Raw genomic sequence first — 17,744 nt, forward strand, 5'->3', positions numbered from 1 at the left:
TTTTTTGTATACGTTTATGTTCCTGCGAAAAAATTTCGCTAAAGAAATCTTTCTTTCATTTCTCTGTGCGCTCATAGGCAGCTACAATCTTTGTCTTTTTTCTCAGGGTACTTTATTATGCACCGCAAAAGCACCTAACAAGCGAGAAGCCGAAAAAAAAAAAAAAGGAAGGCCATGTGATCGAGCGGCTGTCGTAGTCGAGTCTTGAGACGTTTCACATTGCCTGGTAATCCTACCCTCCAACTTCTTCTCTCCCGTCCTCTTTTCTCCGTTTCAGCGTTCTCTCGTATCTCTTGATCCTTGAAGTATTTTTTTTATTCCCTTCCTCATTGGCTTTCCTTTCCCTGTAATGTATTAGCTAGCGCCGTAAAAGCCTGAGATATTTGATTGCACAATGGGCAAGCTCTCGTCGTATTATTCGCATATTAAATCGGTAAAGCGCCGGTAGATGTCTCCTTCCGTGATATTATTATTTTTTTCTTCTCACTTATGTTTCTCGTTTTTTTCCTCGTTATGAAGCGAGTTTCTTCCTGGCTTCCTCAATTTAGGTAGCATTACATAACAGTGATGCAAGCACCACAGTCAAGACACAGAACATGGCGTGAGAGAGGTCTTCGGTATACCACGGTGACTCTGGCGTGTGCGTGGCACGAATTACAGTAAACCCTCGTAATATATAACGACGCCCTCCTGACAGAGCTTCGTTATAAGGGGTGGTTCGTTTAAAGCGGTGATGGTCGCTGTACTGCAGTTGGTATCGTAAAAACAACCCCAATAAAGCGATAACTCGAATCAGCTAATTTTGTTTTACGAGGGTGTGTAGTACGTGTATTGGAGTATTATTACAAGTTATCAAGTTTATTTTACGTTCAACTGGTTGCAGAGCTTGTAAATATGTTTCTAACGCGTTTGTTACCACCGTTTTTTACCGCTAAATGGATAGTGCAAGCCGGGAAAATGTCTCAACATTGCGATTCCTTCCACCTCATCGTGAGGTGTGCAATTTTTATAAAGCTCCGAATTCCATTTAAGGTAGATTTGTGTTAGAATTGTCTGAAAACACAAACCAATTAAATATTTTGCGGGACGTAAGAATTATGGAGATATTTTTCAAATCGTTTAACCCCGTCAACGCCCAATTAAGTTATTATATTGGTTGTTGTTGTTCACTCTCTGCCACATGCTGTGTAAGTGAAAGGATGTCAAGTAACTCCAGGAGGTCCTAGCGTCATCCGCGGAGCAGTGGGAGGCCCTGCTGCGCAGCCAGGTCTTCGATAACCAGTGACATCTGGTGATCCGGGTTAGACAAGCAGCTGAAGGCCATGGCATCCTGGTCTAGGGGCGCCACCTAAACTTGGATGATCGACGCTACAATGACCATCCACCACTCAATTTTCCCGTCATAGGGATCAGTAAACGTTTATTCCTCTTTCTCCACCTCCTCCTTGTTGTTGTTGCCATCGTCGTCGTCGTCATCGTCGTTGTTGTTGTTGTTATCGTTGTCGTCGTCGTTGCTGTTGTTGTCATCGTTGTTATTTTTGTTGTTGTTGATGATGATGATGTTGTCGTCGTTGTCGGTGTTGTTGTCATCGTCGTCGTCGTCGTTGTTGTTGTTGTTGTTGTTGTCTTTGTTGTTTTCTTTTCTGCTTTTGTGCTTTTTGTGTCGTTGTGAGATCTTTATGTATCTTCGCCTTTGCCTCTTCCATTTTCGTGGTGCTGTCTGTGTCGCTTCCATATTTTTTTTCTATTAGGGGCGAAGCCCCATAGGGGCTGGGGCTGTTGGCGTCTCCTGTCGTCGTCGTCATCGTAATCGTGGTCGTAATCGCCGTCTCATGTAGACACGGTACTAAAATACCGGGACACTCGTTTACACCTCGCGCCAGAGCACAACGCGTACTAAATCAAAACAGGGACACTCGTTTACGCCTCACGGTAAAGAGCTTCGTGCTTCAAAAGACACAGGACTTTTGCAGCAAAGCTGTACACCTTACCGCCCAATGGTTTCATCACTTTTGTCAAAAGCACCAAGGCACCAAAAATCCACGTATACACTGCATGCTTCGCCCCTCCCCAGGTTTCCCGTTAGGGGAGATGGCCCAGGTTTTTTTTCCTCGCACTATCATAATATTGTTTCCCTACAAATTATATCTAACCGCATCCTACCCCGCTCGGCGACAGTTTCCAACGACGTAACAACTTTTGCTTGTCTGTGCGCCAGGACCGATTATTACGATCAAACTACACCCACCCGCAAACTTCTTTTTATGTGTGTGCTTTATTTCGAGTACTTTTGTGTCACGCCGAATCACGCGTTCGTGCGAACCAGACACTACACTCTTTCTTTGAGCCAAGATAGGAGACCAACTAGAGGAAATACGACGCTACTTCAAAGAGTCGCGTTTCTCTCTCTCTCTCTCTCTCCCCCCCCCCCCCCCCCCCCCCCGCCTATAGATCGCAACTGTCATCGTACTTTTTTTTTTTTTGGTCGTCCCTGACAGCCTATTTTCTTACTCTCGTCCCGGGCGTGGGTGTCATTACCGGCGTCTCGTTACGTTCAAATTTATGCCGCGCGTGGTGGCGTCGTATATACTGGCAGTCCTTTTCGGCCGCCCCACGCGGCGCCGCTCTTATGGCCATAGGCGCCGTAATTTGTTGCCGAGCGAAGGACACGCGAAGCTGGTGTCGCGTAGCCTTGGGCGCGTCTACAGTACCATTGCACGCGCCTACTGCGGGCTGTACGTGAGTTATGTATACATATTAAGGGGGGAACGGGGAGAGTAAGGAGGGAGACAGAGAGAAATGGACTGATGTATGCAGGCGTCGCCGACTGCTAGATGTATGGATACGAGAATGAATCTAAAGAGGCTCATTTTCCGGGCGCACTTGTTGCCAGGAGACGAGAGAGAGAGAGAGAACGGTCTTTAATGAAGTCTGGCGATGTTAGTCAGGCTAAAATGCGCAACTTGCTACGCCAGTTGATGACGTGATGGAGATGGTGGCGATGATGTTGAAGGACGTGATGCGCACAGAAACGGCGAGTTATTCACAGCGACTTGCCTAAACCTGTGTGTTGCAGGTACTCTATCAGAGCTTTTGTAGCCCGTAAAGCCAATTTGGGACATTCCCGCGGTCCTAAAACGTCCTTTAGCTGAATGTCCACGGAAAGCGGCAGTCCCAAAGAGACTGCGAGGGACACTCTTTGAGCACTGAATCGATCACATTCATAGAACAGGTGCTGAAGGGTTTCTCGCACATCACAGTGTGGGCAGAGTGGCGACCTAGCTTGTTTCAGCTTAAAGAGGAAGTTGGCCGCCCGTGAATGCGACATTCAACCGCATGCGATGCAGAACGGCTTCTACCCGCTTTGGGAGTCCTGTTGGCATTTTGAATTTGCAGTTTGGATTAAAGAACACGAGGATAGATAACGAGTCAAGCTAGCCCTGAACGCTGGTAGCCGGGTAGGTTCTCTCCTACCCCGACGTCGTCCGCACTGATCAGCGACTTCTATCGCGGACCTAAACCACTTAATATGGAACTGCATTGCATTCTCAGAACATCGATATATTCTCGAAAATGCACTCCCAAATGGTTCTTCACCAGATAATCCCCCATACCATGACCCCCAATACCTCGCCGCGCTAGGCACTTTTTCCCTTGAGAGCTTTCTGGCTCGAGTAGTGTGAGCCGGGACCTAAAACCCACTCGGTCCCTCAAACTGGACCATTAGATCCTTTATTCCTTTATTAATTCCGTGTACCCCATAAAAAAAATCAAAACGAAATTAGAATCTAATTGTCCATTAGATCCTCAATGGACAATTAGATCCTGTACGGCCCTTGAAGATTCAAGAAGTGTTAATCCTCCCTCCCTGCTATTCCCATTTCCCCCCTCTGGCCAACCGGCCGTCCCTTCCCAATAAAGGACTTTACCACTACTACTTTTCTAAAGCTACAGTTGCTTTTGCCGCATTGTACACTTTAAAAAACTCTTCATGAAACTCGGAAATGGACGCATTATTCCACTCCTTCGAAGCGGCAGCTTTTCAGGTCTAAAAAAGACACAGAATGTTCATGCAACGAGAAACGGGAAGCTTACTATCATCATTGCGATAAAGCTTGCGAACCGAAAGTCCGGCGTCCGCGCACTTGCTCGAAACTCAAGCTGCCGTGCTAAGGTATGAGTACGGGATAGTTGCCTCATAATCTCGGCGAAAAAACAGCGCACAGAAAAGGGACGGAAGACAAGGAGATATTGCCTGCGTCCCAAAAAAAAATTCATCCAGTTGTTAGTCAGCGCCGTTATGTGTCTTCCGTTCCGTTTCTGTGCGCTGTTTTTTCGTCAAACTGCCGCTTTATGAGAAAATGTAAGGAAAAAATACCTTTAACAACAAACGCGGACAACAAAACACTAGTTAGAGACAGTACGGTTTAGTTTAACGTCAGGTTAACTGGACCTGAACAACTCCCTCATGCAAAGAAATTACTAATCCTTACTTCCTTTCCGTTACCGCGTCCTCTACTTCTCAGGAAAGAATGTGCGCATTTCCCACTTCTCCTCATCGCGTTGTTATCTCCTTCAATACGGCGAAAATCCGAAAATAAGTACCCGGAATAAGCCAACGCAAGCGCCCATTCTCAACATCCGGCCGGCAGACCCTTCCCTCGTCTAGACTTCACGTCCTCCAATGTCTGTCCCAAGGGGCCACCTTCCCCAGATCCCTAATTCGTCCTCGGAAGGGGGATCAGCGAGTCGGAAGCGACTTCTTCCCCTTTGAAGATTAGTCCCTTCACATCCGATCCCCCTTTCCCCTGTCCTCCTCCCCAAAAAGGAAGCCCCACAACACTCAATTCTCCTCATCCCTTTTCCTATTCATATTACCGCTGTAAGGATGCACATCAACAGAAATGAAAGGAGGAAATGATTATCTAAGTTCACCAAACAGAAACCAGCGCAGGCGGGCCTGAAGTGTGTCCCCTAGCGGACGGGCCAGCTCCCTTAATCCCCCTTAAGACTTCGGATCAGCGGGCTCTTCTTAGAGGCAAAAGACGCACTAAGCCGGCGAGGGTACGGGGAAGGTTTTTCCCCATTCTATTATTCGATCCGCGAGCCCGTTGTTGTTTCATACAGCACGCGCGGAGTCTTTCCCTTCCCGACGAAAGGATGCACCCCGGGAAAGACGGACGGTCAGGAAGACTTTGACTGTCCGGAGGTTCGACAACGATGTCGAATACAGTCTTGTTAGATTAAGGGCACAGCGTAATCCCTATACTTCCCGTGCATTTTTGGCCATTTTGAGGCACATTTTTCTCGACATCTACTACAGGCATCTACGTAATGTATGCATAATTTTTTTCATATTTTAAGCTCTTTTAACTGCAACAGCAATATTGAAATCAGACAAATATTCATTATTTTAATAATATTTTCCCCCAGTGCCTAAATTTTGGCTTAGTTTACATATTTAAAATTCTATAACAAAAACCAGTTAAGTGCATATTTTCAATTCTGGCACAGTAGATGTGACAACGTATGTAGATGACAGGAAAAAAGAACCAGCCGGTTATCCTGGAAAAAAGAGGAAATTATTGCGCAGAAAAAAAAGTCACCTTTTTTTAAAAATTTTGCCTGACCAACCCTGTGCTATTAAATACAATGCTAGTGCGTTGTGTGAAGTCCGTGCCGTTTAAGCCTGTTTATACAGATCTTTAGTCCCTACAGAGCGATGCTATTCACTCTAAGGGAGTCGCGTCACTAACACTCACCCCAATTCACTCGATTTGCCAATCTACGCCGTCACACCGCAACAAATTGCGCGAATGACAATACGTGAGACAAAAAAAAAAAAAACAAAGATCGCGCCAATCCCCCTGTGAAGGTGGTTGGAAAGCGAAGCAGGAAACGACACCCACAACGATCACCCACGCGACGTCACTTGAATTCACACACGTGGCTCTACAGCGAGTGAAACCAGAGAAAAGGTAAATGCACTTAACCACACCCTTAAATTTAATACTTCAAAGAGATATTCTTCGCTAAGGTTAAATCAATACATGATTCATAAAAGGTGGTTGGTTGAGTTGTAATGGTGAAACGAATGAGTGGAAAATCTGTTTTTGTAAAATTAAAGGAATCGCATACATTCGGTGTTAGATGATCTTACTTTTCCTGCGTCTCTGCCGCTGCTGCCGCTGCCGGTGGAGGCGAGTAGATCGGCGACAGAGACGGAGAACTGACATGTCATGCGTTGTGTGAGCTTCCTTTAATTTTTATAACTGCTAATGCATGCGTAAGCCGCGCACACGGCCTCTACACGTGTCGTGGGCAGAGCGCACAGCGACGCGAGTGGTCCTGGGACGCTATCACGTGGAATTAAGCGAGAACGCATGGGGTAAACCCGCAGATGTGCTCGGTGAGTGCACCGTCTGTCTCCCCCGTCTCCGCGTGAAATCGTAGCTCAATCGGTAAGACAACGGGCTCTCGCTCCATTTCTCTATACTTTTCAGGTGCGATTCCTGGCGGTGCCAATGACTTCCTTGATTTGTCCACAAGAGTTTTCTGTCGAACCCAATGATCGCGACGGAACCCTTGGGGGGGAGGGGGGGTAGAGGTAAAAAGCTTCGCTTTAATAAAAGTGATCTGCGCTGTAGCACTATGCCTAACGTTGTGCTTGCATGCGTGACGCCAAAGCGCAGACTGAACTTTTCAACCAAATCAAACGCTGTACGTCGTCATTCGTGGAAATTCCACTGTTGGCTGCACGGATTGGTCAACCAAGGTCATTGTGGGGAAGCTGAACCGCAGGATTGTTTGAGAGCTTGTGGCGCTTTATTGAGCGACAGCCGACAATTGAAGCCAGAAGTTTCAGTCACTGCTGGCTCGGAAACTGAACATATGATGCACACTGCGCCTGTAGATACAAGAACGCGCACGACCTTCAAAATCTCCGCAGAATTCACCTCCCTTTCTTCGGTGCTAAGAAATTGGTAGTGAAACACCGCGACAAGGTTCACTACAAACACATCTTACAGTGTAGGTAGTCTTGGCAAAATAATCCACCATCGTCAGCGTTCAAACAAACTTAAAAAATGTAGAGCCTTGTGGTGGCTGAGACGCCAGCTTTAAAGCAACTAAGGAAACGAGCTTCCCACGTCCGTCTGCCCAGTTCTTCTAGCTTTATATATACCAAACGGAACTGATAAAAACCAAAATCGGTATAAATTACTTAACATCGCAGTAGTACAGTGCGCTGCAAGGCACATTCATTCCTGAGGCAAGTCCTCATCACGTCTATTTTGTTTTGTTTTCATAGCAACTTTGACCAGGAACCAATATACCGCGATTCCTCGTTTCTAACTAAGCCCCCTCCGTCTGTAAGCACCTTCCTGCATTTTCAAAAAAGTTTTTTGAGGTGACCCCGCTTCGCATGCCTGATCGAAGGCGGAATCTTCAGCCTTTGATGTCCAGCAGGCTTTATAAGCCTTGGGGATATTTAAGCTCCGCTCATTCTCCTCCGACCGACGTCCGACGCAGCGCTGTTTGCGCGCCGCGATGACGGGGAGACCAAGCTAGGCAGCGCTCGCCTTGCTCAGCGCGCGCAGCGTGTGCTCTGTTCATTACTTATTCACAGCGGAGTCCCTGGCATCGATTTTTTGGCCGCAGACACGCAGCGGAATAACGCGTGGCCTCGTAAGACCGCGTCACAACAGCGAGTTAGTACGCATTCATGAAATCGTGACCGCGTAATACGCGTTCTATTATGACGCCCTTTCACAGCAGCAGTTAACACACGTTTATAGTTAAAGCAACGACAAAACAATTACGCCCATCTCCCCGCGAGGGAACCCTGGTGTGATGCGACGCATCGGGGGGTTCAATTGGCGTTTCCATTGGGTTGATTCTCAAAATCGGGTGTAACGTGTTGTGAACGCGTATGATGCATTCCATCACATGCGGGTGTTCTCATACGCGGGAAGATGGGCGTAATTTTACTTTTCATGAAGGGACCGTCGCTTCCATCACGTCTTCATCGGAAGAATCAAGTCAAGCACGCAGTCGTCAAGCAAAGTGACGCGAAGTCGAACGAGAGCGAGCGCTGACTGAACCGCCGCAGCGCGATACCCGCTTTATATTGACAGCGCCTCAAGGAGAGGAGACAACGGAGGAGAGTCGCGCATGCGCACACTTGCGTGACGGTAGCGGAGTGAAGCGAGCGAATCGCGCGCACACAGCTGTTGTTTATGATAATGAGGCGGAGTGAGAGCGTTGCGCGCACAGCTGTCGGAGAGAAGACGGGAGGAGAGTCGCGCATGCGCAGCTGGCGTGCGGACGCCGGACAACGCCGACGCAGGAGGGACATGCCTCAGGGCAAGAGATGCGTCGCATCTAAAAACGTACTCCAACTCCACTCCGATTGTAAGTATATAACTGCGACAGTACTCTTACAAGCTTGTGTGTGTGGGAGGGGGGGGGGGGGGGGGCTGCAGGCTTTTTGCGAGTTGGGGGGGGGGGCGGAAGAGGTGGTCCTAGATGCGCAGAAGGATTCTGCTGAATGGCGAAGGAGGAGGCAAAGGAGGAGACCTTACGTCCCGTACTTCAGTGACACTCCGGACTCCGCTCGCATCTAGTAACGGGCATTTAAAGAGTGAAAGGGGCGAGTATAAGAGAGAGGAGAAAGGAGGTTCTCTTTACCCATTCGATGTGGCCCCTGACAAGGCGTTCATCGAGGTTTCATCCGCACCACTTAACTGCCCCTACCGCCCCCTCTGAATCTTGCTACTACTATTGCTACTGCTACTACTATCACTACACCTACTACTATTGCTAGTACTATTAGTGCTACAGCTACTGCTGCTGTCAGGTTGCGACGGGCTGTTGAGAAGGACGGCGTGGTGTCAGATTGCGGACGACACGGAACTCGGGATCGGAGGAAACCGAGGAAGCAGCTGAGCGATAGCCGTTAGGCCACAGTTAGTATCACATACCTAGAATAATCGGCTACTATTTGCCTACAACACTATTATTAGCGTAACAGTTGCAAGTGAACTATTACTGCCTCTGACAGCGGAGTTGCCTGAAAGTTCACACCGAAGTCTACACATGAACGAGCTACGCCAACAGTCGTTAGTAGTGCACGTACCTAATTAAAGCATAGAACTTCAACAACGAGGTCATTACTTGCGGATATTGGGGGTAATTACTGTCACTGTATACCTTGTTAATTTGGGCGTACAACCCCTTTCCCACGAATACTCATCAATTAGACGAGACAAGACGTCTCACGAGCGGAATAGGGGGGTGAATTCGAAAGCAGGGCGACTTGTTGCAGTAACGTAGCATACGTAAACCCACGAGCAGCGTTCTTCAATTGATATATCTCAGTCGCTGGACGCGTTCATATATTACAGCCGCGCCTAATAGAGGACCGCCTAAAGCGCGCGCATTGAGAACGGACGTGCCAGCAAAGGATGTACAAAGAAAGATCCCACAAGAAAGGAAACACGGACGGATGCGCCGGCAAGAATGAGAGAGAGAAATCAACGGCCTTCACTGGAGCGCCAGAGAAGCGGCAGCAGCAAACGAGGCAAAATAATTACGAACACGACGGCGACGACTCCTCGGCGGGGATTCGTATGCGAGCGCACCACCGAGCGTGCCAATTTCCGCGTGCCGCCCGACGTGCGGCTGACCGCGGCATCCAGCGCCACGCCCGCGGCCCGCATCGGTAATAAGAGAACGAATTCAAGCGCAGAGAAGCAAAAGAAGCAAAAGCGAGAGAGCGAGCCAAGCCGCAAAATGGAAAATAAATAGAGCGGGAAGAGAGCGAGCAAGCGAACACACAGGCGCGCGCGCGAGGTAATTAGTTTTTGCGCGGGACCGTTTTTCACGGACCGTAAAGTACCGGCGCGATTCGCGGTTAAGCCTAATATCCCCCGGGCGGCGGGCGGCGCACGAATACGGCGCGTTCGGCGGGGGATCTACCGCGTGTAGATGGTACCGCTGAGGAAATGTGTTCGCGCAGCTCTCTCGTAATGCATCACAAATGGCTGAACTGCATCGGAAATGGCCGCACCGGTTGGTAATGCGAAGACATTATGGGTCCCATGGGGGGTAAGACACGGTGTTGTGAGCTGAGAATAATACCGAACAGCCCGCGCGCGGTCATCTAACAGAACCAAAGAAAATAAATAAACGTGGCAGAGATGGGCATTGAACCCACGGACGGCCGAATACAACCAGGTGGCTTCACCACTACTCCACACCGACGTTTTTTTTTTTTTAACAATGACTTTATTTACACAAATAAATATGGGTACAGTTGACATGAAAGCGCGAGAGATGACATGAAAGAATGAGAGCGCAGCCGAGGGTGACTGCATTATCGCAAATGAACATGCGACACAAATATATATACATATACGGTTGTTCGTTTTCGTGTATTGTATTTTTTAAAATCAGGGGTAAAAATCGGGTGCTAGTTTTCAAACTTATAATAGGGGAGAAATGTTTTTTTTTTTTTGTAAAACCATTTCGAAATTCGCGGTTTTTCTGGTTAAATCTAGAGATGTACTAAGTAATGCACACATTTTATTTTATCAGAAGGTATTACTAGCTTCTTAACATATAGAACGAGTTAAAATTGGTGTTTGCTTCAAGCTGGTAATCAGGGGGCACACCAGGGTTCTCTAGCAAATACTCTCTGAAATTTGGCGTTTAAATGAATGAGGAATCATGACAGTAAAGAGCATTGATAACTTCTGAGAAATAAAACATTTTATTCGCGAAAAGCTGGTCATCGATTTTTTTACGTATCCTTGTTTACGTGCATTATCATGTGCATGCGCAACATGTCGGTCTCCATTCAAGACCTGTCCGGTCGTTGAACATATCTCACATGGGTGAACGTTCTCTCCACATCACAGCACCCATTAGCTACGCAGAACTATGCCAGTGCCAGCCTGCAGTAGCGAGCGGTAGTCATACCAATACTCAAAGAGTTCGAAAGCCGTGTTTATGGAGTTTGCTTCCAGCAAGTACTGGTTAAGAAAGGCGGACCGTCAGCAAACGATTGTGTAGATCGCTACTTTGAAAACGTCCTTTGGGGGAAAAATTGCGTAAAACGAGCAACCCTGAATATATATATATATATATATATATATATATATATATATATATATATATATATATATATATATATATATATATATAAAGATATAGGTTACAGCAAAAAAAAAAAAAAAAGCTCTTAGCACGAGAAAATGTCTCGCAATGCTTCAAGAAAACCACGCTATTCACAAGTTGCGGACTGTGCAGTATGAAAAGCATGAATACGACCCGACGAGAGGGATCAAAAGTAGCGAAAAAGAACATAAAAAATGGATATGGTAAATACTCCACTGAACAAAGCTGGCGGATAAGTTGGTGCATTACGATTAAAAACCCGAGCGCGACTTGGACAACGACGCAAGTGAGCGCTTGTCCCGTCGCCCTTCTTTACTGTCGTTGTCCAAGTCGCGCTCTATTTTCTAATCGTAAATACCCCACGCCGATGCTACGAGCGACGAGGCTTTCGGGGTACTTTAAATGTGAACAAAATAGCGTAAAGAGAATATTAAGAGCCTCCCCGAGGCACTTACGTCTGGTCCAAATTTTATAGTGTGCATATTTAATTTCTCCGGCCAAACATTGTTATCATTTTGTCGCCAACGAGTACCGATTTCACAGATCCATTCCTTCCAGCGAACATATTTTCCCTTGCTACCTCGAAACATAATTCGTTATGTTTCCCGAAACAGCTCCTACACACTCTTCATGCAATCTTTCGTTCATTTAAGCCTCACGCTCAAACGCGCAGTAGTATGCATATAAGTACAGGTCCTCGTCAGCCGGTCGTACTCCGAAAGAGGAAACCCGTCTGTTCATCTCTAACGCTTGATGCGTCATATTTTCGCCGCATCAGGAAATCATGCGATGAGGAAAGGAGCTAGGGCCTTGACGTTTCCGGATAAGGTCGCTAATATTGCCTCAAAGATACCTTCCCATCAACGCATTTGTGCGGAGCAGTGAAATAAACTTTATAGTTCCGGGTATAGCTCACGGTAGGGTCAAATGTGGTCTTATGGTGGTATACCAAGCCTAGAACCTTCGTATTTTAATGTGATGCCGCTTATATTTCTTCTATACAGGGTGTCCCAGCTATCATGCACCAAGATTTAAAAAAAGAGAAATGGCGTAACTCGAAGAAAACCTAGTGCATAATGTTTGCAGTACTGTGAAGAAGCGGAGAGTAATTTTTTCGTTAATGAGACTTAATTAATTAATTGTAATTAATTATCTAACTCGAGAAATACTGTCCTAATCACTAAAGTGTCAATGGGGCACTTGTAGGTAACCACGAGGGGCATCTAACTGCGCTATTTTCAGCGACGAACTAATTGCGTACTCATTTATTCTGACTGATAAAGGAAACCCGCGAAATATGAAAAATACCACGTGACGACGCTTACGCGCGCATTGTAAACCAGCGTCCCCAAACAAAGCTGATTGAAAGGAACTGCTTCGCGTGTTACCCGCCCGAAGAGACAGCGCATCACCTTGATAATAGCATGCATGGAAGGAGCAGCAGCAGCAAGATTCGCGGGAAGCGTGTGCAGATAAGGAACAAACTCGGTTGCGATTTCTTCTTTGTTTCTTTTGTCTATTTCATTCTGGCTAACTCAGAGGCAGCCTGTTTGAGGGCGTTGCTTTACGGTGCGCGCGGAGGCGCCGTCACGTGGTATTTTTCATATTTCGCGGGTTTCCTTTATCAGTCAGAATAAATGACTACGCAATTAGTTCATCGCTGAAAATACCGCAGTTAGATACCCCTCGTGGTTACCTACAAGTGCCTCATTGACACTTTAGTGATTAGGACAGTATTTCTCGAGTTAGATAATTAATTACAATTAGTTAATTAAGTCTGATTAACGAAAAAATTACTCTCCGCTTCTTCACAGTACTGCAAACATTATGCACTAGGTTTTCTTCGAGTTACGCCTTTACTCTTTTTTTAAATCTTGGTGCATGATAGCTGGGACACCCTGTATAAAAAAATCCGTGTCCCAGCAATGCACTTGTGTGAAGTAATGACGCCTACTTTACAGGTGTTCCGTATGTAGCTCGCCAAAGCGAAGGGGGGGGGGGGGGGGGGGTGTTATGGTAGTATAACAAGCCATAGAATCTTCATAGTTATGTGTAAGAGCGCTTAAATTTCCCTTAGAAAAATTCGTCTCCCGGCAATGCGCTTGTGTCAAGTAATGACGCCGACTTCATAGGTGATCCGTGAGTAGCTCGTCATAGGGCCAAAGGGAGGTTTTATGGTTGTATAACGCGCTATAGAGCCTTCATATAATTCATGTAAGAGCGCTTGAATTTCCCTTAGAAAAATGTGTGTCCCGACAATGCACTTGTGTATGGTAATGATGCCGACTTTATAGGTGTTTCGTGCTTAGCCCGCCTTGGGGTCAAAGGGGGGTGTTGTGGTGGTATAACAAGCCACAGGACTTTCATATTTAAATGCAAGAGCGCTTGTATTTCCATTAGAAAAGTGTGTGTCCCGACAATGCGCTTGAGTAAAGCAATGACGCCGACCTGAATGCGGCTAGGTGCTAACGTTTTTTGAAACACACGAGGCCTGGCGAAGGCATTTAATAAAGGGCGCTAAGAGGATAATAACATGATATCAGACCTGCGTACTGATTCTCAAAAAGGCATTTCCAACAAGGCATATGCGCGCAGCCGTGAAGCTGACATTCAAGGGGTTGAGTGTATAGGTTTGATAGAAATACATGGGATCTCATGAAGACATCGCCTTAAATTCCCATACTGCTTTCATCGTCTTGAAAGCATGTCCTTCTAGCAATTCAATTGAACTTACTAGTGGACTCGACTTTAGGGGCTAAGTGTATAGTTGAGCGGCTTGCACAGTCATCCTACAACCCGTACTTGGGAGTTTCTTCAATGTTTTCTTATAACCTTTTGAAATTTCCCGCCTTGCCTAAACCCGCTTTCGTTTCGCGTTCCCAGCGGGCACACTTGCGCAGCCCAAACAAGGGAATGCCGCGCTCACGACTTCAAATATCGACTCAGCACGAGAGAAGTAGGCAGCTAGGCAGCAACAAAGAGTTATTCGGCGGCGCACAGAGGCCAGTCTAAAACGCCCCGGGAAGCCGTATTACGAGCGGGGAACGAGAGGCTCGAAAGAAGCCGAACGCGGGCGAAGCCAAGCCAGGCAGAGCCGCCCTTATTAGTCCGACAAGGGAAGCTCATTATACTGCCGCGGCGGTTCTGCGCCGTGCCTGCCGGGCTGCTTGCGAACCACGTCGACGCGGAGGCATGTTCACTCCGGAGGTGCATTCGGTAATTATTTTACGGCGGCCCGGACCGGACGCCGTGCGCAGGCCAGACACGACAGAAGATAAAGAAGGATAAGCGCAATAAAATAGAGACGCGTTGAGAGGCAATGGCGACCGAAACGCAAAAAGAAAAGGGAAGGCGACTGGGGAGGAGGGCAGTCGCTTCAACTACGACTGTTTGTTCTTCGTGGTGCTCAAAAACCGCTCCCCCTCCGTGAATGCTCTGAGGAAATTCGTTCTTTTCTTTATGCGCGAATGTGATCTCTCCTCCTTCCATTGTGCATATCCTCGCTTTTCCTCTCGACCGCTCCTGCTTCTACAAGCTTTAAGCCCCCATCGCTGGACATAATCACCTGCTTTCGCCCCTCTCCCCTTTTCTTTAACTTTTTTGCCCTTTCGCGAAGCCTACAGACGCGCCATTCGCCTCCCTCTCCCCCACTTTCTCTCGATCGTCTGCCTTTCGTCCGCCGGTCGCATCGTCTGCTTTTTATCGTCTGCGTTCGTTTTCGTCTGCTGAGGGGGCGCACAGATCATCTTTCACGGCTCTCGGTCGTGACCTTCGCTTTGTTTGGTTAGTGGCTATCTGTTTATTCTCCATACCTCTCCCCAAACGTTGTACAGAAGCATCAATATGTTATTGCGCATTGCTAGTCCGCTGCAGGCGGGCGCCCTGCCCGCATTGCGCCGGCTTAGTTTAGTCGCGTGTTCGCTAAAGGTCTGCAAACACTGGGCTGCGGAACCTCCGAAGTGTATCCGGCCTGGTGCTTCTTTACAGGCGTTTTTTTTTTTCTGCCCGAAGCTTATCCGTGGTTTAAACGCCGCAATTAACGGGCGTAAGCCCCCAGTTTCTCATGCGTCAGCAAATTAATAAACTAGGATTTATTCATTTGCTTACGCATTTAGAACCCTACTTTATTCATTTGCTGATTTGCTGACGCGAGGGAAACTAGGGGTTTACGCTTGTTAATTGCGGCGTTTTTAATCACTAAAGTAACTGGACGTTTGAATATTGGAATATTTTAAATATCGCTAAAGTAATTGAACGTATCCGCCATGAAATACGAGGAAAAGGCTTTGTATAAAAGGATTGTTTTATTTCGCTTTCTTTTCGTAGCTTCCAACTGGAAAGCTCAGTTAACGTTGGGTCTGCAGTGGCAGACGCAAGCGCTGATCACAATTAGTGTACTGCCTGCATTTGCAAATGTAGTGACAAAGCAATTTGTTGAAGGCTTGCATAAAACATTGAAGTGCTAGCGTATCAGGAACAAAATGCATTTAAATATATTTAAATGGCTTCCTTAGCGTACGGCTAAATCAGTGATTGAGGGAAAAGGCCACACCTCAATATATAAATTACAAAGACACCAGCCTCTGTACCACCCAAAACAAAGTAGTTTATGCCTTGGTGAACAGGCACCGATAATTAGTCAACCACCGATAATCAGGCAACCAGTGATTGCTGAACTAAATGCCCGCTCCGTCCAGGCCGCTATGCACTCCGATGCGACGCAACGTGCGCGCGTGGCTGCTCAGACCCATCGTGTAAGGAGAAGAAAAAAAACTTTATTAAAACCGAACATTAAAGGGGCACTGACACAAAATTTTGAAGGCGAGATAGCTTCGGAGATAGATTGGTGGGAACACATTTACATCATCTGCAAAATATCAGCGGCGAATACAGCCTAGAACATATTTAAAAACAATTTTAAAGTGTGCGAAACGCAACCGAGCAGCCAGCCGAGGACCACGCGCAATCGACATCCCGAGGATATTGGGTAAATAAACAACGTCCAAACACGTCACGAGTTTGTGTTTGCCGCTTCCGCACTGCCGGCGTTTTTCGTCGGCTCGCCAGGCTCGCCGCTCCAATCGGAGGGCCGGAGGGCGGAGCTTCTGCTCTCGAGAACGAACGACCCGATCGTTGGCGGCGGAGGCGCCGTGATTTCGTCAGCTCATCGGGCAGCTGGCCGCGACCAAAGTTCTACAGGGATTCCAGGCACTCTGTTTCTATTACTGTTTATTACCATTGGATGCGAAAACGCGCCCGAGGCACGAAAAGCCCACTGAAATAGCCGCACGGTCGCTGTGCAGGCGGCGGCCACGGCCGCGAAGTGGCCCAGGCCGGCGCAGGTAGCTCGAGTGATAGCTTGTTACCGCTGCACGAAATTGTCCCCAAGTCCCGACCATGGTGGCTTACATGAGAAAGGAGTTAATGATGCCATGGCGGGTTGCATTAAAAATTGTCATCTGAACCGCTTACGAGAGCGGCACTCGAATATCTGCCGCAGTGGTAAGCCGAACACATCTGTAGGCGGACCTGTAGGCAGACCGGCCGGCTGCTCCCAACGCGCGTCTTGCACCACCATCTCGAGCGTCGCGCGTCGTTCTTTAGCGCGGTAGCATTTGCACTCGCATCGCCTGCGTCACATCCACGGTCGCTTTTTAATTAAGCGCCTCACGAGATCAGTCGTGGGGGCATTGGCAGAAACTGCCGTCGATGCGGATTCGACAGTGCTACGGCAGCTCTGCTCTGTGATATCCCTCCGACGGTCACGTGGTCAGCTTTGTTAACACAAAATCCACAAAATCCATCGTTTCGCGGCACTCGCTGAAACCGAAACTGCGACTGGCCGCAGTGAAAATGCCTCTAATTAAACAACCGTCGCACGCTGAAGCAAATGAGGTTTCTACAGGTTATAAGTAGGTCACTAGCTACTTATCGCAACAAAAAAAACAAGATGCAAAATTTTTGTGTCAGTGCCCCTTTAAGCGACGAGAATGTACCGGGCCAGGTTTAGCAGCGCCAGCTGGTTTATCAGCTGGTTCGAGGCTAGCCGAGCCCGCTATGTTCAAGGAGGGGGTGTGAAAGATGTGGGGACTGAATTACAATGGTTTGAATTACAATTTACTCCCCATAACAGGACACCAGAAGTCTGCAATTGCGCACAAAACATTACCGCAGCGAGCTGTGTTCTCAACACCCTGTCTGAGACTTCCTCCCTAACCTGTCGTATTGTCTGAAGCTCAGGGAGCCTGTCTGTGAAGGGTAACGACTACACGCCAACGCTCTAACCCGTAATCACAACCTTCGGCCTTCCGCCTCTGGAGTGAAGTCAGGTAATTCCTTCGAGAAGGGTGAGAGGTCCTCGCCAAACGTTCCCTCACCACCCTCAACAACGACCTCTGACAGAAGTCAGGCGGCAATCCCACGCCAGATCCAGACCGAGCCCTTGCCGAGACCGCATTTTGACTCCGACAGAACTCTGGAAGAGTACGCTGCAGACATCGCGACTGGTACACAAATGACCTCTATACGCGGTAACGCACTCTAACAGTCTTGTTTCTCTCCCTGCC

The 17,744-nt window shown here is 47.7% G+C and overlaps 1 protein-coding gene across 1 annotated transcript in view; it reads right to left on the reverse strand.

The window, feature by feature from the left end:
* The window catches only part of LOC144162733 (tyrosine-protein kinase transmembrane receptor Ror-like), a 288,345-nt gene that overhangs the window by 203,512 nt on the left and 67,089 nt on the right, over positions 1-17,744 (reverse strand). The window lies entirely within an intron of this gene.

Source organism: Haemaphysalis longicornis, unplaced genomic scaffold (assembly GCF_048455015.1).
Source record: "Haemaphysalis longicornis isolate Haplotype H1 unplaced genomic scaffold, Haemaphysalis longicornis Haplotype H1 scaffold_12, whole genome shotgun sequence".
NCBI lineage: Eukaryota > Metazoa > Arthropoda > Arachnida > Ixodida > Ixodidae > Haemaphysalis > Haemaphysalis longicornis.